Source organism: Pteropus medius, unplaced genomic scaffold (genome assembly GCF_902729225.1).
Source record: "Pteropus medius unplaced genomic scaffold, Ma_sr-lr_union100, whole genome shotgun sequence".
Lineage (NCBI taxonomy): Eukaryota > Metazoa > Chordata > Mammalia > Chiroptera > Pteropodidae > Pteropus > Pteropus medius.
The window spans coordinates 3,902,247-3,930,143 of NW_024352786.1; the positions used below are offsets into that span (position 1 = coordinate 3,902,247).

At 34.1% G+C, this 27,897-nt stretch overlaps 1 protein-coding gene across 2 annotated transcripts in view; it reads left to right on the forward strand.

Annotated features, from left to right (window-relative positions):
- TET2 (tet methylcytosine dioxygenase 2) overlaps window positions 1–27,897 on the forward strand; it is a 115,717-nt gene that overhangs the window by 14,702 nt on the left and 73,118 nt on the right. For both annotated transcript variants that reach the window (XR_005649859.1, XM_039848779.1), the window contains exon 2: window positions 23,542–23,684. The gene's annotated coding sequence lies outside the window, so the exon portion shown is untranslated. The remainder of the gene's footprint in view (window positions 1–23,541; window positions 23,685–27,897) is intronic.

The following is a 27,897-nucleotide window of genomic DNA, read 5'->3' on the forward strand; positions in this document are numbered from 1 at the left end:
TCCAGATTCATAGGAAAGAATGGAAATTCTAGGATTCACAGACTGGTTGTGTGAGGAGTTTCCCAGGATGCTTCTAGCCCTATGCTCAAATATGTGATACCTAAATTGCCTGAATGGCCCTAGGTACTAGAGCTGGCATAGTTCTCTCAACATTGGGGCCTGACCAAGATTACAGAGGTCTAACAGCATAATCTCTGAAAAGTGCCCCCAGGGGGAAGACATAAAAGATTATTTCCATCTCTTGTATGGTTTCAATTAGGATACAAACTATGAGCCCATAGTTTTATCTATTCATAGTCATCCTTTACTATCTTTATTAGGTACACTGGGAGGATACAAGCTTGTCTATAGAAATATAAAATAGCATGCATGGTTTAAAAACTACTAAGGATTATAGATGTTACTGTTCTTACTGTGTTTCATATCCCATTTTTAGGAACAGGAACAGATACTTTGGCATGCCCTGCTTAAAGATAGATGATAGTCTTGTTGTGCTCATCCCAGGAGCTTCCCATGAGAATGAAAATTCCTTACATGGTGGTGTCATGGGATTTGGGGCCCATGTTAAAGATGTTTTGGAGTGTCTCCCAATTAGTTAACAGTTTAAAATATATCAGCTATTTATGTGTCAGCAACTGTCTTCTTTCATCAAGATTGAAATTTCGTTGAGAGCCAGGATCACATCTTGTGTATGTGTGTGTTGAATTTCCCACAGTAATTAGCATGCAGCCAAATGCATAGCAGATCCTCAACATACACATGTACATACATACTTACTGATACATTGTCATCATATATAGGTTGGAAACATTCTTGAGTATCATTTTAAGTCTGAACTGTCATCAAGGAAATAACCCAAAATGGGGACGTATGATTGATTGGTCAGATTGTACAATGACTTTTCAAAAATTCCAAGTATATATAACAACACCACCAAACAATTTAAAATAATTCAATCAGAAGTATGTCTTTATTCTCTCCTACAGTAACACATTTAAATTTCAAAATTACGAATGTTAGACCATAGCTTCCCGACTTCTCACGATGTAAGATACGAAAATTAGTATTCCTCATTTCTGTCTACTTTTCTTCCCCCACCTTCTGCCAACTTCTGAATTCTGTACAATTAATCTATATTGTTACATTTATAATATTCTATTCTGCATCTGTAGCTACTTCTCCTGTGCTTTGTTGCTCAGTGCTAATTGGAAAAAAAGAACCCCAGCATTTACAATGTTATGATCTAATAAACAGAGCACACTGTAATACCAAGAACTATGATTGAACATGTAAGAAAAAGAAAAAAATGATCACATGGTACCAAATCTTGGTATGTTCCAAGACTAATATTTACACTTTAAGGTAAAATGGATTCCATTTTCTTAAATTGCTTTAATTCCTCAAAATTATGCCACATTTTAGTTTCTTTCACATTTAGACTTAGATTTTTCCTGTAAACTTTTAATTTTTCTTGAAAATTCTGATCTCCTTTGTTCTTGGGAGAAGAAATGTGTTTTCATCATATCGCAATAATTTTTCTAATTTCTTAATTATACTACTTGGTAAATAAAATATACTTCTTAAAGTCAATATTCTTTATGTTCTCTAATCTTTCTATTTTGAATTAGAGTTTCTTTTTATTATTTTCCTTTTCGGTTTACTGTTACTTTAGTCCCATTTCTTTCTATGTATTTGATTTTTTTTTTTTTACTGGCATATATCCCCAGGGTTTTTTCCCTCCAGAAATAGTGCGTAGGTGGCAAACTGAATCCTTGCATGTCTAAAATGTCTTAAATTATTCCTCAGAGTTAATTGATAAATTATTGTGTATGTGACTCTGGATTCAAAGTAATTTCTCCTCTGAACTTGGGAGACATTGGTACAGTGCTGTTTCATCCTGTTTTGCTTAAGAGACATCTGATACAAATTTGATTCCATTCTTTAGATAACTTTTTTCTTACTTAAATGCTTATTAGTATCTTTATCTTTTCAGCTCTAAAATTCAGAAAATTAAAAGCTCACAGGAAAATATAAGTCTAAATGTGTCTAGCCATAGCTCTTTTAAAATGCATCTCTTTCAGCATTAAATGATCCTGTACAATCTGGAAACAAGTATCTTTATTCTACTTTAGGAACTTTTTCTTCTCTTAAGCCTTTGATTGTTTCTCTCCCTCTATTTCTTTCTTCTCTATCTTTGGGGAACTCATATTAACTGTACATTAGACCTCCTCAGTTTATTTTTCTTGTTTATTAAATTCCCCCTCATATTTTCCATCTATTTTCTCTCTACTTTATTTTTCCAACTCTCTTGATCTTTTAAAGTTAACAATTTTTTAAGTTCTCAAAATTTTTTTATCCTTTGATTATTTTTGATGGCAGCCTGTTTTTCAGCTCAAATTCTATGGAACACATTAAATTTTATAGAAAAATTCGAGAAGCAAAGAAAGAGTTAAATTTTATCTTAACTATCTCCAAGAAACAAGTTAACCAATCTTTAAAAATGTATGTGCATACTTTATATATGTACATAGATAATGTACATATAGTTTCACTGGTACTTTATACTACCTTTAAAAATAATAATATAGAGCTAGAGTCCATTACTGACTCATCTTCAAAACTTGGTGTGTATTGTTATTTACTAAGCCCTCACTATTCCTCCATCATGCATCAGTATAAATTCCCCAGGCATAGATTTTGCTTATTAGTCTTAACAGTAGGGGTTCATCCTATGCAGATCTAAGGTTGACTATCTAATTTTTAGACCTCTGATGATACTTTGCTTATCTTCATATTGTTTTCCTATATTGCTGCTCAGTAACAGGTTCTAGAAAGTAAGGAAAAGAAACGAAACTTAAATTTCATTTTGCACAGCTCAGTCATCTCTAAAAATAAATGCAAAATCCACAGGGACATAATCTTTTCTGAGAGCCTCACTTCTCTAACTTCAAGGAATGAAAGGAACACTAGGAACAACAGATAGACAAGGAATATCCAATCCTTCCACAAAATCTGTTCACTCTATCTTTGAAATATGTCCAGAATCTTCCCATTTTTTACTGTTCTAGCATTTCCACACTCTTCGAAGCCACTATCGTATCTCACTTTGATTACTGCAGTAGCCCGCTACTGAGTCTCCCTGCTCCTGGCTTTGTTCTCCCTCCTTCCCTTTGCCATGGTCTTCTATCCAAACTCAGAAATTCAAGTGATCATTTAAAATTTAGATCAATAAAGTCAGATCATGCTTCTCCTCTACTTACAACCATTGATGGATCCCTGTTTCATTCAGAGTGAAAGCCAAAGTCTCTTCCATGGCCTACAAAGTGTAAGGTGATTTGGCCACCGTTTACATTTCTGATTCCACTTCTGGCCACTGTTCTCCCTCACTCAGATCTCCATGGCTTTCTTGCTATCCCGGCAAGAAGATGAGCATCCTCTTTCTTCCAGGTTTTCTCACATGCTGTTCCCTCTTCCTGGAACACTCTTCCTTCAGCTATCCACATGTCATTTCTTCCTTTCCTCTTGATCTCTCCTCGAGTGTTGTTCTCAGAGACACATTCCATAACCCTTCTAACACAACTGCTGCTCTTTACTTTGCCTTGTTTTCTTTCATAAGGTTTATTATCACTTGGCAGAGTATTTGTTTTCTTTAAGCTTTAAAAAAATTGTTTATTGTCTGCTCCCCGCAGTAGTTGGAGTTCTACGAGAACGGGGCATTGTCTGGATCATTGGTGTAGCTTCAGCACATAAAACAGTGGCTGGCTCATGGTAGGCACTCGGTAAATATTTGGTGAATGTATGGGTGAATGAAAATGGTCAAAAAAATAGATGGCAATGATATAATGTTATTTTAACCGCTTTTCTCTTTAAAACTACCCAGTGTTCTGTTCTCTTTCCTTATTTCACCCTATCTGAAATTAAAGATAGATAAAATATCTATTGAGCACACATAGGTAAAATTAAGCTTTTATATCCATGTGGCATAGCTGAGACAATCTCCCAGGAGCTTCCAGGACCAGGGAAACATTTGTAGCTAAAATATTATACATACTGGCAATTATACTTCTTTCTGGTGTTATTATAATTGGATAGTATTTCAGTTACATTGTATGTTTAAAAGACTTTTGTGGCTATTTCAAAATATAAACATGATTTGCAAAACTACTTTAAGTTTTAACAGTGGTTTATAAATAGTGTTCTGGAACTGAAGCCTCCTAAAAGATGAGCACTTCTTGTGGTTTTCATTCTGCATCCTTTCTTTCAGTTGTGTGGCTACCACCTTCCTTTTAGGCTAGGAGAAAGAGCACCATTTCTACTTTCTCTTAGTATCTCCTATTATCATGAAATACTATCGTTCAGCTCGTTCCTTAGTTCTGAGTCTGAGTGTCCTTGGCATTTATTTCATAGTGAAAAATCTTCATAAGTAGATAATTCTTCATATGCAAGTTTTCCATCGGTTTTTAAATACCTTCTTTATTTTTAAAGTGGCTACAATAATTCCATAGTGTTTTGAATGCATTTTTCTTGCTGCTATTATTATTTTTATTATTGAAGGCTCAAAATCCAGCAGAATTCGGGTTTGATTTGTAAGCTTCATGATGGGGGTTCTAGTTCTGTTTTGTTCAAAGTTTTATTCCCAGTGCTGGAACGTTGTAAGCTCACAATCAATGTTTGTTGACTGTAGACCAATACTTTTAGAGAATTCTCATGCCAAAGATTTAGTAGCATAAAAAACCCATAGTGATAATACTCTACTTGATACTATTAAAGTGAAATACAGATTGATAGAGTCTTTCTTTCTTTACTTTTTTCCCAACTATAGAGAACTTTCTGAAAACAAAGAATTGATTTATGAGTTTAAATATCTTTTATGAACATAATATGTAACCATAACTAGATTTAAAAAGCCAAGCAGTCCCTCGCCGATCTTCTGTTCTTTAAAATAAAAAATAGCAGGAAGATAAGAATTTTTAAAATCAGATCAAAAAAAATTCTAATATACAATATAACTTAGTGAAGCATCTTCTGAAATCTTTAAATTCTATAATAGTGCTACCAAGATGCAACTCTTGATCTACAGCTGCTCCTTGATAAAGGATTCTGGTCCTTGCTGCCAGTGTTAGTTATATCTGCCTATTTACAATGTTGAAAGTACATTGTGGTACCTGGGATGTTGACACGGGTAGGGTAGCATTTATACCTGGGAATAGACCTACAGAAATAGACTGGGCTCTTTCCTCCAGATTGCATTATTTATTTTCATATGCTTGTCTTTACCTGTTATGGAGTCTGTTTTCTAAATTTCTTCCAAGGCTTATCATCTCTATCACATGCCCATAGCATGCATTTCTCAGAGAGGCCAAACAGGATTCGTACACATTTTGTCCTGCAAAAAGGAATAGTTGACTTTAAATGAAATCTTTGACTTTCCATGCGATGTTGGGTAGGACGCGTACTGCACATGTCCTCATCTATAAAATGAAGGACTTAGACAAGATAACATTTTCTGAAATTTCATTAAACTTCAAATCCAGCATAGTTAGATATATATTATGTGTGACTACTTGTAGCATATCACAAATATTAAATATTTGTTTTATTGCATTTTGTAAGTGATCTTGTTATTTCCTTTCAAGGACAAAAATAGTATTACATTCGAATGCCTGTGTAGACATTTCAGAACTATGAAGGTTAAATTTAGGGTTTCTTATAGATTCTCTTTATATTTTCTATAATATTTCTCATAATATTAGTGGCCTTAAGAGGTGAAACTTACTGATTCTTTGCCCAACTTAAAAGAGGATGTTTCAGGGAGGGAAAAAGTATTCATTGGAAGTGTTCTAATAAATGACATATTTTGGGGAATGGAATGATAGGGACAATTAGCAGGGATTTTTTTTGTAAGTTGCCTATGCTACTACTATCTTGTTATACAATGATACTGCTTTTCTGACAGAGCAGAGAGCAAAGTTACTTTGGTCATATTTCTATAAGCCAAACTTTAATTATTTAAAAAAAAAATTTTTCAATTGTAGTTGACGTACAATATTATATTAGTTTCAGATGTACAACATAATGTTAGACATTTATGTACCTTATGGAGTGATCACCCTGATAAGTTTAGTACCCATCTGACACCATGCATAGTTATTGCAATATTGTTGACTGTATTCCTTATGCTGTACTTTACATCCCCATGACTATTTTTATAACTGCCAATTTGTACTTCTCAATCCTTTTACCTTTTCACCCATCCCCTCGACAACCCCCGGCTCCCCCAATCTGGCAGTCATCAGTTTGTTCTCTGTACCTGTGAGTTCGTTTCTGTTTTGTTTGTTCATTTTGTTTTTTAGATTTCACGTGTAAGTGGTATTTGTCTTCTCTGTCTGATTTATTTCACTTAGCATAATATCCTCTAGGTCCATCCATGTTGTCACAATTGTGCAAGATTTCATTCTTTCTTATGGCCAAGTAATATTCCATTGTGTATATGTACCACTTCTTTATCCATTTATCTATTGATGGACACTTAGGTTGCTTCCATATCCTGGCTATTGTAAATAATCCTGCTGAACATAGGAGTGCATATATCTTTTTGAATTAGATTTCTTTGGATAAACACCCAGAAGTGGAGTTGCTGATTAGTATGGTAGTTCTATTTTTAATTTTTTGAGGAACCTCCAAATTGTTTTCCATAGTGGCTGCATTAATTTACAGTCCCATCAACAGTTCCCTTTTCTCTATATCCTCACCAATGCAAAATTCATTTATTCAGTTATTAATTACATGGTAAATTAAAATGTTTTTGAAATCAGGCCAATATCCTTAGGAGAACTCTTAACAAACTGATGTATAAATAGGATTACAATTAAACATAGATTAATACGAATTAGGAAAAATCTTGAGACTTCTTCAGGACCTCATTTAACAAAATATTGACTGAGGGTAGATAGATACATTGAAATATAAATATTTTACCCATTCTAATAAAAACAGTGTATATCATTTCTTAATAGCAGGATAGTAGGTAGTAATGATTTCAAAAGACCACAGATCTCCCTGTCAACATACCCATTGACAAAATTATTATAAACACATACTTAATACGCTAATTCTGTTTTCACCTCAATTTGTTCTGTAACTGTAGAACATATATGAATAAAATTTTAGGGATATTAAAGAGAGAAAAGAGTGTGTATATATATATATATATATGCATATGTATACATATATACATACATATATATATATTTATGAAACAATGGTAAGCCTACACCTAATTCAATAAGCCGTAAAAGATATTTCACCAGTGCTTTCTTCTAAAAAATTTTATTTTGACATTGTAAAAACCTTTTTTGAGAAGCAGCTCACCATAACCACAGAAGTTTTAGTCACCAGTATTTCCTAATACATAGTTGGAAAAAAAATTGATATATTACTAGGATTACTATGGTTAAAAGTTGTTTTTTTTTTTTTTAATCTTTTTAAAAAGTACTAAGATTTCCAATTTTCAGTTCAGCATGTAAGGTACTACAATCCTGACAAGTAAAAAGCTGAACAAACTGGGGAAAAATAATTAGCTGCTCTTCTTAGTTTTGTCAGAGAAGTGAGGTCACAGGGCAAACACTGTCCCCCAAATTGGAGAGACAGACAGGCAGCTACAGAGAATCACAACTTATTGTAGTGGAAAGCCAGGAGTAGAAACCTCCATAGGAACCAGTGCCTGGGTAGAAAAGCCTGAACTATAATCAACAAATTGCTGGAGACTCAGTGTAGATAAATCAGAAAGTCAAAAACTTCAGAAGAACTCAGTTATAGGGAGCCCACACATTTTGTCAGTTTTGCCTCCAGAAGCGCTAGCATATCTTTACGGTAGATATTAGAAAATTCCCTTGTACTTCGGTGGAGGGAGAAGCATTTTGAAATATATTAGAGCATTCTGTTCTTCATGAGGCCTCCCCTCAGCAGAAACTATTTTACTAGAGCTTAAAATACCTGGGCAATGGAAATGCCCAACTGCAGCTTCCTCTAACCTTCCACATGGGGGAAGGGAAATATGCACCCCTCAACCTTTTCAGCTGTCTTATCCTACTGAAGTGAGTGGGGCTGGGGATTGGACCCTGAGAAGCACTGCTGAAGTTTACAGCCCAGGGACACAGGCTCAACAGAAGGCTGAGATGAGACCTAATCACAAGACCATGGAAAGCTTCCGTCCCTCCACACCTTACCAGTACTTACTAACGGCCTATTTACTGCAGTTCCTTTTTCCCCAATATATCATGTCCACCTTGCAACAAAAAATTACCAGATATACTAAAAGGCAAAAATTGCAGTTTGAAGAAACTGAACAAGATATGGCCAGAATATTGGAATCAACAGACCAGGAATTTTTTAAAACTATGATTAACAACATCCTAAGAGCTTTTTAGACAACATGGAAGAGCAGATGGATAATGTAAGCAGAGAGATGGAAAATTTAAGAAAGAAAAAGAAATGCTAGAGATCAAGAACACGGTAACAGAAATGTAGAATACCTTTGATAGCCTCATTAGTAGACTGGATATGACTGAAGAAAGAACCTCTGAACTTGAGAATATGACAATACAAACTTCCAAAACTGAAAAGAAAAGGAAAAAAAAAAACCCAGAATATCCAAGAACTGTGGAACAGTTACAGAAGATGTAATATAGACATAATAGGAATATTGGAAAGAGAAAAAGGAACAGAGGCAATATTTGAAGCAATGATGAGTGAGAATTTTCCTGTTAATATCAGACACCAAACCACAGATCCAGGAAGCTCAGGGAACACCAAGCAGGATAAATGCCAAAATAAATAAATTAAATTAAATTAGTAAATAAAGCAAACACAAAACAAAGAACTACACTTAGACATATCATTCTCAGACTTCAGAAAATCAAAATTTAAAAAAATCTTGAGAGAAGCCAGAAGTAAAAAACACCTTACCTACAGAGGAGCTAAGATAAAAATTACATTCAACCTCTCCTGTGATACTATGCACGTGAGAAGAGAATAGAAGAAGATATTTAAAGTATTGAGATTTAAAAAAAAACACACACCAGCCTAGAATTCTATGCTCTGTGAAATTATCCAGCAAAAATGAAGGAGAAATACTTTTTCAGACAAAAAAAAACATATTTAGGGAATTTGTTGCCAATAGACTTCCTTGTCAGAAATGTTAAAAGTATTTCAGGGAGAAGGAAAATGACATAGGCCAGAAACTAGGATCTACATAATGCAAGGAAGAACATTGGAGAATAAATAATTGAAGGTAAAATAAAAACTTATTTTCCTTATTCTTAGTTGGTCTATCACATAACAGTTTCTTCAAAATAGTAAGACTAACAGTGTACTAATTTTTATATATATGCTCGTATATAAATGAAATAAATAACAGCAATGATATAGGGACAGGAGGGTAGAATTTGGAATTTTTATTTTTAGTAAAGTATTTGCACTACCCATGAAGCAGTATAGTGTTATTTGAAAGTGGACTTGGATAAGTTGTAAATGTGTATTGTAAACTCTAGGGCAACCACTAAAAAAAAATTTAAAAACAAGTATATCCGACATGCTGAGAAAGGAGAGAAAACCTCAGTTAAAACCATAAAAGACAGAAAGTGTGGAAGACAAAAATAGGAACAAAGAACAAGGCAACAATTAGAAAACAGTAATAGATGGCAGATATTAAATCAGCTATGTGAATAATCACCTTAAATATCAGTGGTCTAAATTCACCAATTAAAAGGCAGATCATCAGAGGGAATCAAAACGCAAGACCCAACTATGTATTGTCTATAAGATACCCACTTTAAATATAAAGACATATATTAAAACTAAAGGGACAGTCTGCCAAAACTAAAAATATACCATGCTAACAATAATCAAAAGAAAAGCCGGAAGAGCTATGTTAATTTCAGACAGAGCAGACATCAGAGTAAAGAAAGCTATCAGGCATGATAAGGGCATTGCATAATGATAAAAAGGCCAATACTCCAAGAAGAGATAATCCTTAATGTACATGTACCTAACAACAGTATCAAAATATGTGAGGCAAAATCTGATAGAACTGCAAAGAGAAATAGATGAATTCACTGTTATAATTGGAAACTTTAACATCCCTCTATCAAAAATGGACAGATCCAGCAGGAAGAAAATCAGTAAGAACATTGCTAAACTCAATAGCACTGTCAATCATCTGGATATAATTGACATATAGACTACTTTGTCTACCAGCAGCAGCTAACATATTCTTTTCAAGCTCTCATGGAATATTCACCAAGAGAAACTATATACTGGGTCATAAAACACACATCAAGTTTAAAAGAATAGAAATCATGCAATGTCTGCTCTCAGACTGTAAGATTTTAAACCAGAAATCAATAACAGAAAGATCATTGGAAAATCTCAGAATACTTGGAGATTTTACAACACATTTGTAAATAACACATGGGTCAAGGATGGAATCTCAAGAGGAATATAAAAATATTTTGAACTAAATGAGAATGAAAAAGCTTATCAAAATTTGTGGAATGCAATGAAACAGTGCTTAGAGGAAATTTTTTAGTATTGAATGTGTGTATTAGAAAAGAAGGAAGATCTAAGATCAATAATCTAAGCTTCCATGTTAGGAAACTAGAAAAAGAAAAGCAAATTAAATCCAAAGTAAGCGGAAGAAAAATAAAAAATTATAGCAGAAATCAATGAAATTGAAAACAGATAATTGAGAAAACCAACAAAATCAAATCTAGTTTTTTTGAAAAGATCAATAAAATTAATGAACCTTTATTCAAGCTAACTAAGATAAAAAGAGAGAACACAACTTTCTAATATCAGATATATAAAAAGTGGGATAGCACTACAGATCTCATGGACATTAAAGGGATAATAAAAGAATACTATGAACAACTCTATGCCCATGAATTCGATAACCTAAATGAAAAGGACCAGTTCCTTGAAAAGCACAATCTGCCAAAAATCACAATAATTAGGTAATCTGAATAGGCCTATATCTTCTACTAAAGAAATGGACTCAGTTAATTACCTTCCAAAACAGCAAGTACCAGGCCCATATGGGTTCACTGGTGAATTCTACCAAACATTTAAGTAAGAAATTATACCAATTCTCTACAGTCTCTTTCAGAGAATGGAAGCAGAGGGAATACTTTCTAAATTATTTTATGAGGCCATTATCCTAGTTCTAAAACTAGAGAAAGACATTACAAGAAAAGAAAACTATAGATCAATATCACTCATGAACATAGATGCAAAAATCCTCAAAAAAATATTAGGAAATCAAATCCCACGATATATAAAAAGAATTATATGCTCTGACCAAGTTGGATTTATGTCAGGTATTCAAGGCTGGTTCAACATTCAAAAATCAATTAATTGATCATGTTAACAGACTAAAGAAGAAAAAAATGTGATATCAATAGATGCAGAAAAAGCATTTGAAAAAATCCAACACCGTGCGTGATAAAAACTCTCAAACTAAGAATAGAATTCTCTTAACTTGAAAAAGAACACCAATAAAAAACCTACAGCTAATATCACACTTGTGATAAGAAACTCAAAGTTTTCTCACTAAAGTTAGGAACAAGGTAAGAATGTTCCCTCTCACTATTGCTCTTCAGCATAGTCCTGAAAGTCCCAGCTAATGCAACAAGATAAGAAAAGGAAATAAGAGATTGAGAAAGAAGAAATAAAACTGTCTTTGTTCCTAGATGACACAATCTTCTATGGAAAAAATCTGAAATAATCAACAAAAATACTCCAGCAACTACTAAACAATTATAGCAAGTTGCAGGGTACAAGATTCATATATAAAAGTCAGTCACTTTCCTATGTACCAACAATGAACAAGTAGAATTTGAAATTGAAAATTCATTACCATTTACATTAGTATCCCCCAAAATGAGATACTTAGGCATATATCTAACAGAATATGTATAACATCTATATGAGGAAAACTACAAAATTATGATGAAAGATATCAAAAAAGAAGTAAATAAATGAAGCAGTAGTACATGTTCATGGATAAGATGACTCAATATTGTTAAGATGTCAGTTATTCACAACTTAATCTATAGATCCAACATAATTTGAATCAAAATTCCAGCAAATTATTTTGTGAATATCAACAAACATTTTAAATTTTATATGGAGAAGCAGAAAACTAATATTCAAATACAATATTGAAGGAGAAGAACAAAGTTGGAAGACACAACCTGCCTCAAGTCTTAACTATAAAACTACAACAATCAATACAGTATGATATTGGTGAAAGGACAGACAACTGGATCAGTGGAACAGACAGAATAGAGAGCTCAGAAATAGAACCACATAAATTAAGTCAACTGATCTTTGTTTGACAAAGGCCAACTAGGAGCAAAGACAATCTTTTTAACAAATGGTGCTGAAACAAGCAAACATCTACATGCAGAAAAAGGAATCTAGATACAGACCTTACACTCTTCACAAAATCAACAAAAAATGGATCATGGACCCAAATGTAAAATGCAAAATTATAAAACTTCTAGAAGATAACATAGGAAAAAACCTAGATGATCTTGGGTATGGCAATGACACTTTAGTGCAACACCAAAGATGACACATGAAAGTAATAATTTTTAAGCTGGAATTCATTCAGATGAATGTCAAGAGAATGAGAACACAAGCAACAAACTGGGAAAAAATATTTGCAAAAGACAGATATGATAAAGGAGTGTTCAAAATATACTATACAAAGTACTCTTCAGACTCTTAATAAAAAAAAATGAAAAATCTGATTTTAAAAATGGGCAAAAGACATTAACAGACATTTTACCAAAGAAAATGTGCAGATAACAACTAGGTATATTGAAAAGATGTTCAACATAATATGTCATTAGAGAATTGCAAATTAAAACGACAAGATTGTACTACATAGATATTAGAATAGTCAAAATCTAAAAAACTGACAACAGCAAATGCTGGTGACGTGGAGCAACAAAAACTCTTCATTTATTGCTGATTGGAATGCAGAATGGTACAGTCGCTTTGGAAGAAAGTTTGCAGATTCTTACAAAATTAAACTTACTCTAACCATGCAATTCAGGAATTGTGCTCCTTGGTATTTACCAAATGAGTTGAAAAGTTAAATCTATGCAAAACCTGCACACAGATGTTTATAGCAGCTTTCTTCACAACTGCCTAAACTTGGTAGCAAACAAGATCTCCTTCAGTAGGTGAATGGATAAACTGTGGTATTCAGACAATGGAATATTATTCAGCACTAAAAGGAAATAAGCTACCAAACCGTGACAATACATGTAGTAACGTTAAATGCATATTACTAAGTTAAATAAGTCATTCTATAAAAACTACACACTGCTTGATTCATTGTATTTCATTCTGGAAAATGCAAAACTATGGAGACAGTAAAAAGATTAGCGGTTTCGAGAGAGTAAAAGATAGGAAGGGTGAATAGGCAGAGCACAGAGGATTTTCAGGGCATTGGAACTATTCTATAATATACGGCAATAGTGGATACATGACATTTTATATCCATCAAAATTTATAGAGCAGGGTTCCCCAATCCCCGGGCCGCAGACCAGTACCGGTCTCTGGCCTATTAGGAACTGGGCTGCACAGCAGAAGGTGAGCAACGGGCCAGCGAATAAAGCATCTGTTTTTGCAGCTGCTCCCCAGTGCTAGCATCACTGCCTCAGCTCCACCTCATGTCATCAAGCATTAGCTTCTCATAGGAGCACCAGTCCCTGGTGCCAAAAAGATTGGGGACAGCTGTGACATAGAATGTACAACATTCCCCCCTAATGTAAACTGTGGTCTCTGGGTGATAATGATGCGTCAGTGTAGGTTCATCAGCTATAACAAATATGCCCCTCAGGAGGGGGATGTTTAGAAAGGTATGCATGTGTGTGAACAGAAGTATATGACAGCTCTTTATTCTTTGCTAAATTTTAGAGAGAACCTAAATCTGTTCTCAAAAATAAAGTTTATTCATTAAAAAGTAAAATTCTGCAAAAGCCCTTATAGAAAGAAACTAGGCAATAAAAGTATGGCTTCTCTTTCTTATGGGTAGCTACAGTGTTTAAATACAAGTCCTCTTTTGACACTCAGTTTTCCAACCTGAAGTTAAGGAAAGAAACCCAATCCTTCTTAACTGACCCACAACTTTTTTGCAATGAACAGTTAGCACCAGTCCTTCAAAGAAAGGCAAGTGGAGATGGGGATAGGGGATTTCCAGAAGGGAGTCAGTGGGCAGAGTTCAGTTGGCTTCATTGAGTGCCCATCGTACATCAAAGGCGATAAACCAGGTTTATGTACTTACAGACTCCATGTCTTTTCTTAGAATGTTGAAGATGAAAAAGTCTTAGTTGGTTTTAAATGAAGATTTCCCTCCTCATCACACCTCAGAAAATGAAGGGTATATATCCTCTTTATTTAAGAAATTACTGCTTATAATAGAAACTTATTTTTAGATAGCTGTTTTATTTAGATGATTTATGTCACCTCTGACCTGCTTTCTGATAAAGCATGACCTCATTCGTGGCTCTGGAGGTGACCTGTGTACACTGACCAGTGATAAACCTAGAGTGTTAAGTCATTTTAGTGGCACTCGGAGGGAAGCGTGAATTCCCACTATAATACTATCTACAGTGAGGTTCTGTAAAGCAGCTGCATTCCTAGTGGGAACTGATTTAAGTTTACTCCACATTTATAGGTTCTTTAATTTTACTCATCTTTCTCAAAAGGAAAAAGGTTTTTCTAGCATGCATAGTATCTGGCTTTTAATGGCTTCTGAGCTGAAAAAAAACCAAACATGCATACACTAACAGTTGTTCCTTTGTTTCCCTTCTTTTACTGGTTCATTCTTGGAGGTTAGAGTAGGTATGCTTTTCTGGTTTTCTGACAATTGATCTTTCTTAGAAATAACACTTTCATACCCCCAAGTATAAAAAGTTAGATGCTCCAGTTTTCATTTAGCTTCTCATCCACTCAGAGACAATGAAGAATCAAGACATTAATATTGATTTCCATGGCTTATGAACCCGAGTTAACTTGACACAAAGAGCTTTTCCTAGACATCTTTCTCTAAAGGCAGTCAGTAGCTCCTTTTTTCCCCCAAACTCCATTTTGCTCAACGATAATTTAAAAATGCTGATTTTATTTTTTCACTATCTAAAACTACTGCCCCACATTCCAAAACCCCAGTCATTAATATATAGAGGAAAATATAAATTCTCACATGCCTGCTCTTTTCTGTTCTCACACTTAAACATGTAAAAAATATATGCATACATGTTCTAAAATTATTGAGCTCTATTGTTTTAAAATATATAGTAGGTTTGTTTTACTAGAGTTAAGTTATGATGATTTCAGAGATTATTTTCTGCACTCTGAAATATGACACTCAGAAAAACTTTCTGAAATATAAACATTGTCTATCATTTACTATTATCACAAACTATTTCACATCTAATTGGTTGTCCTTTTATCATTCTTTATTACTGAAATTCTCATATTTATTCCTCTATGTTAAAGTTATTTTCCCTAACTACTTCCTGTCTTTAATATTCATTCCTTGTTTGCCTTTATAAAGGTAAGTTTAAAAATAAGGTCTCTGGTTCTACAAATTATTATTAACATTATGCTCATTTATATTCTACTTAGAATATTTTAAAGACCTTACAAAAGTTTTCATCATTTAACCCCCCCATCACCCCAAACTATGATATATGTACTCTTTGGTCAAGTCTTTTGTTATTTGTTTGTTTTATTTTTGGAGTGTGTGTGTGTGTGTGTGTGTGTCTGTGTGGCGTGGTTTGTAAATTCTCGCTTTAGTTACAATCAATGTGCCTTTAAAGGATTTCTTTTCCTGAGAATTTCTTGATGATTTTTACTTTGTCATGTGATGAAAAATGTATTTCAAAGCTCTACAGCACAAATAGTGCTTTTCTACTTGCTGTACTCTTCTCTTCTGGAAGAACTGGTAGACGACCAACTCTTCTTTTATTTTGGTTTCTACAACACAGAGGTTGCTAGGTGACTTTAATCCCTTTCAACAAGAAGACATTCAACAACAATTTCCTGTTCCCTTTATATTTCCTATATATAAAGCCTATATATTTCATCTAGAAGATCTAGTAAATAAAAAATTATTTAAAACATTTTTCAAAAATGTCCAATTCTATACAGACTACCCCTTACGTCTCTAACATGGCATCAGATTTTTTTTTAATTAGGCTTACATTTCTTCATCATTACAATATACTTGTTCAAAAGGAATCAACTTTTAAGTAGCAGTAGTTGACAGCATATCCAGGAAATTCAATGTATACAAATTCAATTTAATATGAAAATTATAATTTTATGAAAAATGACAAAATTATGTTAAAATATCTATTTCAATTTCTCATTTACTTATAAGACTCTGTAGTCTTAAGTGTGATTGAATTTATATCTTTTTATACTAACTGTCTTCTTTAGTTAGGGAGAAATATATTTAAATTCTACCATTGCAGTTACTTGAAGATTTAACCTTATATTTTCATTTTTAAATAATTTTAAAATTGTCATAAAATATTTTATATAATTTTCATGTTTAATTTTGAAAATAAAAAATCTTTTTAATATTTTATTCCTCTCATCAAATTTTCTCCATGATGTTGCTTTCTAGCTACTGCCGAAATTAAGTTACATTTTCTCCAATAACAAGTGGTAGATTTGCAAAGACTTAACAATTGCTTACTGTCCATTTCTATCCCTTATTTAAGAATCATACAAACACCCAGAACTGATACGCAGCAGTGTACATGAGTGTGGCTATGCTGATGGTTACTGAAATATTTCCAAGGTAGCGGGAGGATTCTGCTGTCCTAAGCCACTATGGCTGTCTCTTCATTGCTCTCTGGGCCTCCCCACAATCCTGCAACTATAATAATTATATAAAGCTTGTAAGTGGCCTCTAGGGCCCTCCTTCAGCACTATGACCCATGTTTTTTAGACATGCCAGCTGTTAAATATTTTGATTATCACTCGTGTATGACAAGAGAATCATCATTTATTTGTCTTAACTTGACGTTTACTAAACTTTTTAAGAATACCTTATGATAGAAGTAATTTATGTCATCTTAATGACTCTTTCAATTTTGCAAAATGCATGATTTTTTTTTTTAACAATCCAAATAAACATTACTCTAGAGTTTTCCTGTATGTTCTGAAACCTTTTTCAGTATAATATTCCATTTTTAAGGAACAAGATAAAATTAGAATCTTTGGGAAATTTGCAGAGTTTTTCTCTTTCCTTTGCCTCTTTATTCGAAATAAGATTTGTTGAAATTTCCTTGTTTACATTTTAAGAATGCAAAATGTCAATAATTTTATAGCTGAAGTAATATTGTTTTTAAAAACAGTACTAAATCAAATGTTGGCATTTTTATATATGGCATAAAATTTCATTTTATATACTGCTTGCCATCTCATCAAGCATTAGAATTTTTCTCATTGATCCTTTGGTGTTTGTACTGATGTTATTAATGCAGTGGCTTTAAATCTTCACTCATATAGCTCGCATGACTTACAGCATCCTTGCATAAAGATATTCTTTGGGCTGTTGAATAATTTATATATTAATTAATTGATTTAAAAATGTATTCTTTTACTTCTTATCTGTCTTAAAGAAATGGGAAGGTGGGGTTAATATACACCTAATAATTTTCCTAAAGAGTAGAGAAAATGAACTCATTTTTTGGATATCTAGGTTAATGTTATAGATTCGAAGGAGTTTTTTAAAAAGCACTTACAGTCTACCAAGTTATTGATCCTCAATATATTGCTGTTATAAATGGATGTAATTAGCAGTTTGATCTAAATGAACCATGGTAATAACTTCATTACTCTGAAAAATCCATTACACTTATTATATGAAATTACCAAATCTAAAAGAATAGACATTATAAAAATTTCTTTGGAATCAATAATGAGCATTGTGACTATCAGTTACAGTTACATATTACAATTTAAGGGTTATTCATTATAAAGTTTTAATATTACATAAGTATATTTTATTCATTTGTGCAGTGCCTCTTTTTCTTATTTATATGTTTGTTCTATCTGCATCAAATTAGACAGTATCTAAGTCATAGAATCATAAAGCCTTAAACCTGGTTTGGAACAGAGATAATACAATTCAACATTTGATAGACTTCTCTAGTCCTCATTTTTCTTAAGTAATTGGCTCAAGATCAGGAAGTTATGGAGAATTAGTGTCAGAATTAGAACCTGAGATGGATTTATAATTTGGTTATCTCTTCTACCTACCTACTACCTTAGTTTGCTTATGGGTTTATGAGAGTTATGGTAGAGAAATTTCTACTGAGATTCAGCTCAAAACCCAGCTCCCAACAGAATTATTGTCCTGCAGTCAACCACATAAATACAATTGCCAATGCCTAAAGTTCCTTGTGTGGAGGAAGAAGGAAATGACAGACGGATCATTAAAATCAGTGTAAACACTTTATCTCTTTCTTCTACTTTACCCTTTCTTCTCTTTTATAGATGAAGTTTCTAGAGGGGAGCCCCAAAATACTTGTACTTTAGAGATGAGAATGCTTTTGTAGAGAATTATGTTTCCTGTTTTAGTGAATGAAAAATAAACCATATCCTCTACTGGCTTTTCAGAGTTAAGATATTGAATACACCTCCACTGGTTTGTAATAGCCCAGTCTCCAATCAAACAGGTCAAATATTAGCAGGTGACAGAGTATCATAGAAATATTTGTGTTTCACATGCAAGAATTTATATATGCTTCTCTGCTTGATTTTTACTCAATTTTTTTCTAATGTGGATTTTCCATCTTGATTTTTAAAAAACATTTTCTCATAACTTTTTTTTTTTTTGGTTGTTTCTGGAAGGTATATAAGTTGATCTGATAACCTACGAACAATGCCAAGTGAATTCATACCTGCACCTCTCCATTTCTGTGTTTGGTTCTTAAATAATTTTTTTGTGCAATGGAAATACTATGCCAAACAGTTTATAACTGCTGCCTAATATTTCAGCCTTGTTTGGCAATTTTAGTTCTATCCACACAGTTGATTAGAAACAATCTTGTTTGATGTATGTTTGTTTTTATCTTAGTGGAATTTGTTCTGTAAACGCTTACTGAATTTTTCCTTGGAGTCACCACTTTGTGTTAGGAAGTGCAGAGAGTAAATAAGTATGAGGACTTCCTTTAGTTTTCTTCTTAGAGCTTAACTACTGTAGTGATTAAAAAAAAAATGAATAGAATAACCATTGCTGCAAAGTATCTGACATTCTGAAATAGCACTTCCCTTTGGGCGTCATACAGTTGGGATCATTTACTTGCAGAAAGAGGGTGTGTGTTGGGGGTGGAGAAGGAGGAGAAAAAGGAGAGAGAGGGAGATAGAGAAGGGGGAGGAAAACCGTTTTGTGGGCATGTCCTGCTGAGGTCAGTAACCTGCTGTTGCGTGAACTCCAGTGAGCCGGGAAGCAGCTGAGGCAGCATCACAGCAGAAGGAAACAGCTATTGCCTGTAATCTTTGAAGAGACAGGGGAAAGGAAGGACTAGATCCAGCAGGATATCAGTCCCCTGTTTGTAAGGGAAGTATTTAATGGCTTTTGATCATTGATGGGTCCATCTGTTGAAAGGACAATGTATTTAAGTCCCTAAAGAAAGATTTTCATACATGATGCGTAGCTTGTATTGATACATCCATGTTTATAGGTGGAGTGACTGATTTCTATAGAAAAGTTGTGTTTACTTTTTGAGAGAAAATATCTGCATCTAAGTTTGAAATATAGAATAACTGACCTTCCACCCAAATGAAGTGTTTTCTTCATTGATTCTCCTGCAAGCCGGTGGAGGCTGTGAGGCATGGTGGCTAAGAGCACAGACTCTGGAGGCCTGCCACCTACAAAAAGTGTGCCAAGAGATATGACCGATAGTATCTGAAGATTAAATGACTAGGACATTCAATAAATCTTAGCTATTTTTATTTTTATTATTTTTCATCTATATTCTGAAAAACTACAGAAAGTAGACATCATCATTTTGAAACACAGTGAACAGTTCATGAAAATAAAATATACTAGAAGAGGTTTCAATTTAGGGAAACAAAGAAAAATCTGTCTTGCAACCACATTATTCTCAGAAAGACTACAACTTTGATAGTAAGGTTTATTTCATTTCATTAAAAATGTAGATGTGTGTACGGGAATAAGAACATTTAAATGTACTCATAACCTTTTATTTTTGATACTGCTCTCTTCCTGTTTTTCTCTTTTTCTCTATGGTTCTTAACCTGTTTTCAGCAGTTACTCTTCATGTTTATTCTGTTTTGCCTTCTAAGTGATTTTTTTCTTATAATCTAGGTATATCAGGTCAGAGGGAAAACAGTGTATAAGCTGGCTGACAATATTTTGTACCTTCTTTGAGAATATTTACTATAGCATCCTAAATAGTATCATTAAGCTTCCCTTTCAAAACAGTTATCCAAGCATATGAGTCATTACTGTATTGATTCCTGAATGTTATCATATTGGAGACTTTCCAAAACTGAACAAAGTCAGGATTGTTGACCGTTGAGGAACTGTGTTCTAACAAGAGACCTGTGGTCTCTTACAGATGTACATTCTATTTGTGGGATAGCCTCTTTTTATAAGGGGGTTGTTAGAAGCATAGCGAACTAGAACTTCACGTTTCTCCTTGATAGTTTGCCAGCTTGGTTCCCAGCCAACCAGATAACTGCTTATAGTGACACTCATTCATCTAGGACTCCCAATCCTGTGCCAGGCCTTAGAGGGCAGTCCCATTAAGCCTGCTTATACCATCCCGAGCCATGGGCACTGCTGTTCTGAATGCTCCAATCTATAGATAAAAAAATCTACCACCAACTTAATGGATTTACAGCTAAAGTTCCAATAAAACTCTGAGTGTAAAGAATGTTATTTTTACTATTTAAGTTTTGTTTAGCTATTTTAAACAGAAAACATGAAGGCAAGTATATAGTTCTGTTGCTCTGCCTTTCTCGATGTTTGGTCCAGAAGTTGCTAAATCCAGCCTTAGGAATCTAAGCATATACAGACACTGACCCTTGTTGAGTCTTACCAATGCTGCTTTGACCCTTTCTAAAAACGAGAGATATTGTCTCCAACCTTGACCTCCTGAACTCTACCTGTCTGGTAATTATTTATTTGGAATGTGTATCTTCCTCAAATATATCATGTCAAGAATTTATTTTGTCATTTCAGATTCTTTCTAGAATTGTCTATTTCTTTGATTAATACCATCATTCTTCCAAGCTACCAAACTCAAAACTTTATTACTAAATTAAGTTGTTTTTCTCCCTATATCTACAATGTTACTAAAATCCATTCATTTCTCAATTAGTATTTCCCTACTTGATCATTTTATTTCATTTCCTCTGATAAGCAAAGATTCTCTTATCACTTTATGCCTGAACTCCTACAATAAGCCAGTATCTTGCATTGAACAATCATAACACCCAAATCTTCTACTACTTCACATGTGGATGCTCATAATATAGACGATAAGGGTTGGTGAGGATGTGGAAAAACTGCAACACACATACATTGCTGATGAAAATGTAAAATAGTACAGCTACTTTGCAAAATAGTTTGACAGTTCTTCTAAAGGTTAAACATAGAATTACCATATGACCCAGCGATTCTGCTCCCAGAGAACTGAAAATGAAAACATATATCCAAACAAAAACTTATAAGTAATAAATCCCTATTTTAAGGCAGAGTTATTCACAATAGCCTAAAGGTGGAAGCAACCCAAGTGTCCATCAACAGATGAATGGATGAACAAAACATAGTATATATAATGGAATACAATTCAGCCTTAAAAAGGAAGGAAATTAGGACACATGCTATAATATGTATGAATATCAAAGACATTATGCTAAATAAAATAGCTATGAGGCACATAGAATAGTCAAATTCATGGAGACAAAAAGTAGAATTGTGTTTACCAGGGGCTTGGGAGAGGGGAAATAGGAAGTTAGGGTTTAGTGGGTACAGAGTTTCAGTTTGAGAAGATGAAAATCTGGATGTATTTTGGAAACGATGAAATCATTCTGGAATTATATGGTGGCAATAATGATATAACTTTTTAACTATACTAAAAACTGCTGAATTGTATATTTTAAAAGGATGAATTTTATGGTATGTGAATCATATCTCAGTTTTTCAAAACCCTAAATCTTAATGCATGACTTATATGATGCCATATTTCTAAAGAAACAGCATGCCACAGTCTCAGCTTACTGTTTCTAGCTATGTAACCTTGAGAAAATTAAGTGACCTCTCTTTTTACTCTGTATAATAGTGATAATAATAACTACCTCACCAGCTGTTTGTGTTAATTAAATGAGGTAACATATGTAGTGCATCCAGCACAGTTTTTGGCATTTAGTAAGAACTCAGTAAATTTACTAAGACCCTTTGGGACATCAGCCTTCAAGAGTTTCCAACACTATTCCAGATACTATTTCCAGATATTTGGGAAAATGTCTCAACTCCTTTAGCCACTTTACCAATACTCTTTATGTTCTCGTTCAAATCTTCCTGTCTAAATTCTTCTACTGCTCTTTTATAGAAGTCTTTTAGTCAGAATGGGCTTTGTGTCTCCCTCAATTTGCTGTACATATTCGTGCAGCTCTATCTGCTTGAAAACAGTGCTCTCTTCCTGTTCTTCTCTGTCTTTCTCTGAATGTCACCCTTAGAACTCAGAAAAATTTCCTCATGCATTAATTTTTTTCCTTTATTTCATGGTTATCTCCACTTTTTGTAGCACCCAAGATTTTCACTACATCTTTGACTAATGAAGCCTTTTCTTTAGTTATATTTTCAAAGTATTTTTTTTAATCAGGTGATCTTTTTTAAAGTTCGTATCTAATCTCTCTAGCTAAATTTAAGCCCCTGAGCATCCAGATTGCTTGTTATAATGCTTTACCTTTTCCATAGCACTTAGCACATTACCTTGATATAGTAGTATAGTTAGTGTTACATCTCAGCAAGTACAAATGGCTGCATCTTAGCCCAACAAATCACAATCTCTAAGCAGAGGCATAATACTATTACGCCACAGGTGATACTATTTACAACCAAAGCTGAGAGCCATTGGATTCAACAGATGAAGGAATATAAACCAGTGGGTCCTAAGCCCAATCGGTTATCACAATGAAGATGTGAGGGGCACCGATGTAAGTGGAGATACTTTGGGCATCCCAAGTGCTCTCTACGTGTTAGACAGTGTTATTATGTGCCTTTGGCAGTTTCGCTGCTTTGAGAAAGATCCTTGAATCCTTTTGTTGTTGTTGTTAACAGCCAACGGTGTAGTAGAAGTAGCCAATTATAGGCATCTTAAACCTTTTAAACTATATGTAATAGCTTTCATACCAGATGTACATGCCTTGTTCCTTTTTACTAACTTAAAAATGTTCAACCTCTGTGTCTTTTCCCAGGCTGGCCAACATTCAGCAGCAGACCCTCTCAAGATTGTTTACTCGCCCTTGCTCCTGTTGAGTTACGCTTGGAAGCAGGAGATGGGCTCAGCAGCAGCCAACAGGCCATGATCCAGGAGGAGCAGTGAGGGAAAGAGCTGCTGGTGAGACCGTGGGGGCAGCTGATGCTTGATTTGCAAGGACTATAAGTTTCTTCCCACTTTAATGACCAATGTCTCTTCCAGTCTTCAACTCTAAATTACTCTGTACTCTTTCAAATATCTTTATTATCTGCACTTTGAACATATAGCTTAAATTTTAAGATCTATGAATTCTCTAAAGTTGTATGCTTTTGTATATATATACATTTTTATTCTGGACAAAAAATTTTCATCAGATTCTCAATGTCTGAGAATTTAAAAAAGAGATATAAGAACCATTCAAATATAGCAAGGAGCATGGAAAAATGTGATATCTATAACCACTGTTATTCTCCTGTCCATTTTACCTCACTTATGGCCATTTTATCTCTATCTTGTTGGAAACCAAAAAGGTGATGTTTGTGGTTATTTGCTGGACTGAAAAATGAGCACCTATTGAGTTGAGGCAGCCCAGTTTCATGATAATTTGGTTCCACAAAACTAGTGGAGAACTAAAGTATAGAATAACAGAACTCAGGAGAACCTATATGATTCCTCTGAAAAGACAAACAGAGGTACTGACAGAGAGGGAGACACCAAATACTTTATATATCAAGTTCTTAAAGTTGATCTTAATAAAGATCAATTTGTTCTGAAAGTCACTGACATCCTAATGAATGTCACAACCTAAGGGATATTTATCAGTTCATTACCACTTATGTGGATGTACAGAAGTAGGGAACTGATGTATTCTTTTCCAAAATATTTAAGATGAAGACTGGAATGAATTGTAGTATACATATAGCTTTGTCTGTACTATAAGCCAATTAAAATTACGGAGGCCTTGTAAGAAATAAAGTGGAAGTTAGGTAGAGAAAAGGGAGAATGAGTCTTTTTTCCCCCCACCTTTATAACTCTGGCAGGTAATTCAGCTTTGGTTTCTTGAATCCTGTTTATGCTTTCAGCATAACAAATCTTCTAAAAAGCCTGTGTAGCTGTAATCCCTGCCCTCACCCCAGAAGCCTGAGGATATAAGTATGCATTCTGCCACTTGATACTTCTTAGAGTCTGACCTGGTGCTGAGAAATCCTTCCCAGTGTGTCCTCAGTTAAACTCCCATGATTCCTGGATGTTGCCATTTTCGAGACATGGGGCAAGTGCATCTGCCTAGATTACCTCCCTGCCCTGGGAATTTTAAGTCACTCTGTAAGGGAAAGAGAACTCAGCACTGTAGTAACTCTCAGAATGAAAATTTTCCCCTTGCATGTTAATGTTTTTAGAGTAATCATTGTCACTGAAAATAGACTTCCTCTTTCCCCTCTCATGCTGGAAAATCTTAGGTAATTATGAATAAAGCATTCTTTGCTTTCCCCCTCCTCTCTTAGTGGACACTTTGCCTCTCACTGTGGGGGCTGTGGCTACTCATTCTGTAGTTGGGCTTAACATGAGAACCGAGACAAATTTTTTTAATGGAATTTTTATCTCTGCAGTGAAGTCATAAGATTTTCTCCTTGAAAATGAAGGGTGGGTAAGTAAGAAAGGGCAAAAGTTAGGGCAAAGTATAAAATAAGTTACTAACAAGAAAAGATAGCAGGAAATTAAAATATTAGCTGCTTGTATAAAAGATTTTAAAAGTAACTCTTGGAGTCCTTCCCTCATATCCAAAAAACTTTGGCATTTATTTTTTACAGTTGGATAAGTTCAGTCTAGGACTTATTTTCAGTAGCAAATAAGCCCAGGGCTTATTTTTAGTAACATTTATTAGCTCTGTGTTCTTGCTAATTATTTAACCTCTTTAAAATTATTTAACCTCTTTAAGCCCTTTTTTTGGGGGGGGGGCAAGGAGGAAAATAGGTCATAGTTAAAACTAATGAGCTCATGTAATATTATATGGATAATATGTGCAGGGCCTGACACATAGTAAGGTCTCAATTTTATATCAGCATTTTTTGTTATCAATTACTATTATTAATGTTGCTTTCAGTTTTTTAATAGTGAAATCAATCATTCAAGTATTTCTTGAGCACTTATCAAATACCAGGCACTCTTTAAGAACTGAGATACATTAATGAGCAAAATACACAAAAGTCTTTCTCCTTGTTTAGCTTAGAACCTAGAGTGGGAGACAGATATAAACAAAAACAAATAAAATGTATAGTATGTTCAGTACCAAGAAGTGCTAAGCAAATATTTTAATTAGAAAAAGGAAATTAGGGTTATGTTGAGGTAGTAATTGAAGATGGAGTAGTCAAGAAAGACCTCATCAGAATTTTTTTTTTTTTTTAGTTGAAGTGTGAAAAAGGAATAAAACATAACCAGAAAGTCACATGGGGGAAGAGCATTCCAGGTAGACGGGGAAAGGCACAAAGCCCTAGGTCAATAAAAGGTTTTCCAAGGTGAATTAAAGAGAATCAGAGCAACTTATGTCACCAATAAACATTGACCCATGTACCCAAGTAAGTGATAACAGATAAGAAATTTGGAAGTTCAAGGAACAGCAAGTGTCATTTAGACTAAAACAGAGAAGACTTCACAAAGGGAAGTGGCAGATTGTAGCCCGAGTCCTGAAGGAAAGGAAGAATGAAGATAGTTGGTAAAAGGGTACAAACTTTCAGTTGTAAGATGAATAAGGTCTGAGGATCTGATGTATAACATGGTGACTATAATTGCTAACACTGTATTAAAATTTGATAATTGACATTTTCTAAGAGAGTAGAACCTAAATGTTCTCACAAAAAAAAAAAAAGAAAGAAAGAAAAAAAGCTAAATATGCAAAATGATGTGATAATTAACTTGGGGGAATTCACAACATATATGTCTATCAAACTGTTATATTGTACACTTTACATATCTTACAGTTTTGTTATTTATACTGCAGTGAGTCTGAAAAAAAGGAACCCTCCAAGGAAAAAGTTCTAATTAATGTTATTTAATGGTATAGTCACATAGCACTCACACTGCCTGCCATAAAACAACACACACATACACACTCAGGAATGACACCCCAGTTGAGAGAAGTGGAGGAGAAACAGCATGAGTTGGAGTGAAGTCAAGATGTTGGCTTCGAGGGCAGGGATCCACTAGACATAAGGCAGTGTGTGTGTGTGGAGGGGAGGGAACTGGGGCAGGTCACCTTGTGTAGAGTTGGCAAATAGTGGCAGAGAAGATGGAAAAGTAGGTGAGGCCAAATTTTCTAAAACCCTAAGGCCAGACTAAAGATTATTACATGCTATCCTCCACATATTGAGGAAAATTGAAAGAGATATGTAATGTGAATTTCTGTTTTGTAACAATATTTCTGTTTTGACAAGTTTAGAAGAGTAGGGAGATGGTTGTAGTGATTTAGGAGTGAGGTTGCAAACATGGATTATGATAATAGAGATAAGACTGAAAAAAGATAGATTTGTTATCTTTCAAGGAAAAATCATGAGGATTTAATTGTGAATTGCATGAGAAATAAAGGAGAGGAAAAGTTTCTTTTCAAGTTTGGCATTAAAGGAAATAAGGAAGTTAGGATGGCCAAAGGTGAAACATGACTTCCCTAAGGACATGCTATTAGCTATTGGCAGAAACTGGACTGGCCTTAGATCTCCATATTGAGAGCACCCCTCACCCCAACTCTCGACTCTGGCTGTAAGAAGTGTTAGTAGTTTGTATTTTTCCAGCTTGCTTGTGTAGAATAGAGTTAGAAGGTTTGGATTGGCCCATTAGCACTGTGTTGTAGCTGTTTTTCTAATTAATGCAGATATTTTTATCCTCTTTTATTAAACAGATCTACCTTGTTTAGAAAGGGTCAAAGAAGCATTGATAAGACTAGAAGAGGGTCATTGCTTGTAGACGCTTAGATTCTTTAACCTAGTCATTGTTGATGTTTTCTGATTTAAAATAAGTCATCTTTCTATCTCTTTAGTAGTTTGAGATGTAATAGTATTTCTATCATTGTACTTTTTTCCTGTTTCTCTTTCAGAAGAAAAATGGTTTTGGTTATCTCAAATTTAAATCACCACCTGGACTTTAAAATTAAGGCTTTAAATGTCCCTTTCTTACAGATCAATCTTATAAATTGAAATTCATGGTCATTGTTTTAACAAGCTTGGTAAATTTAACCTTTGAAACAGGACTTTTAGCAAAAATAGACCCTAGAGATCATCAAATGCAGTGTTCTTCAAACTGTTCTGCTACCCATATGTTTGTTATTAAGGGTCTTCTTGTTTTTAATAAAATATAATTATCTAGA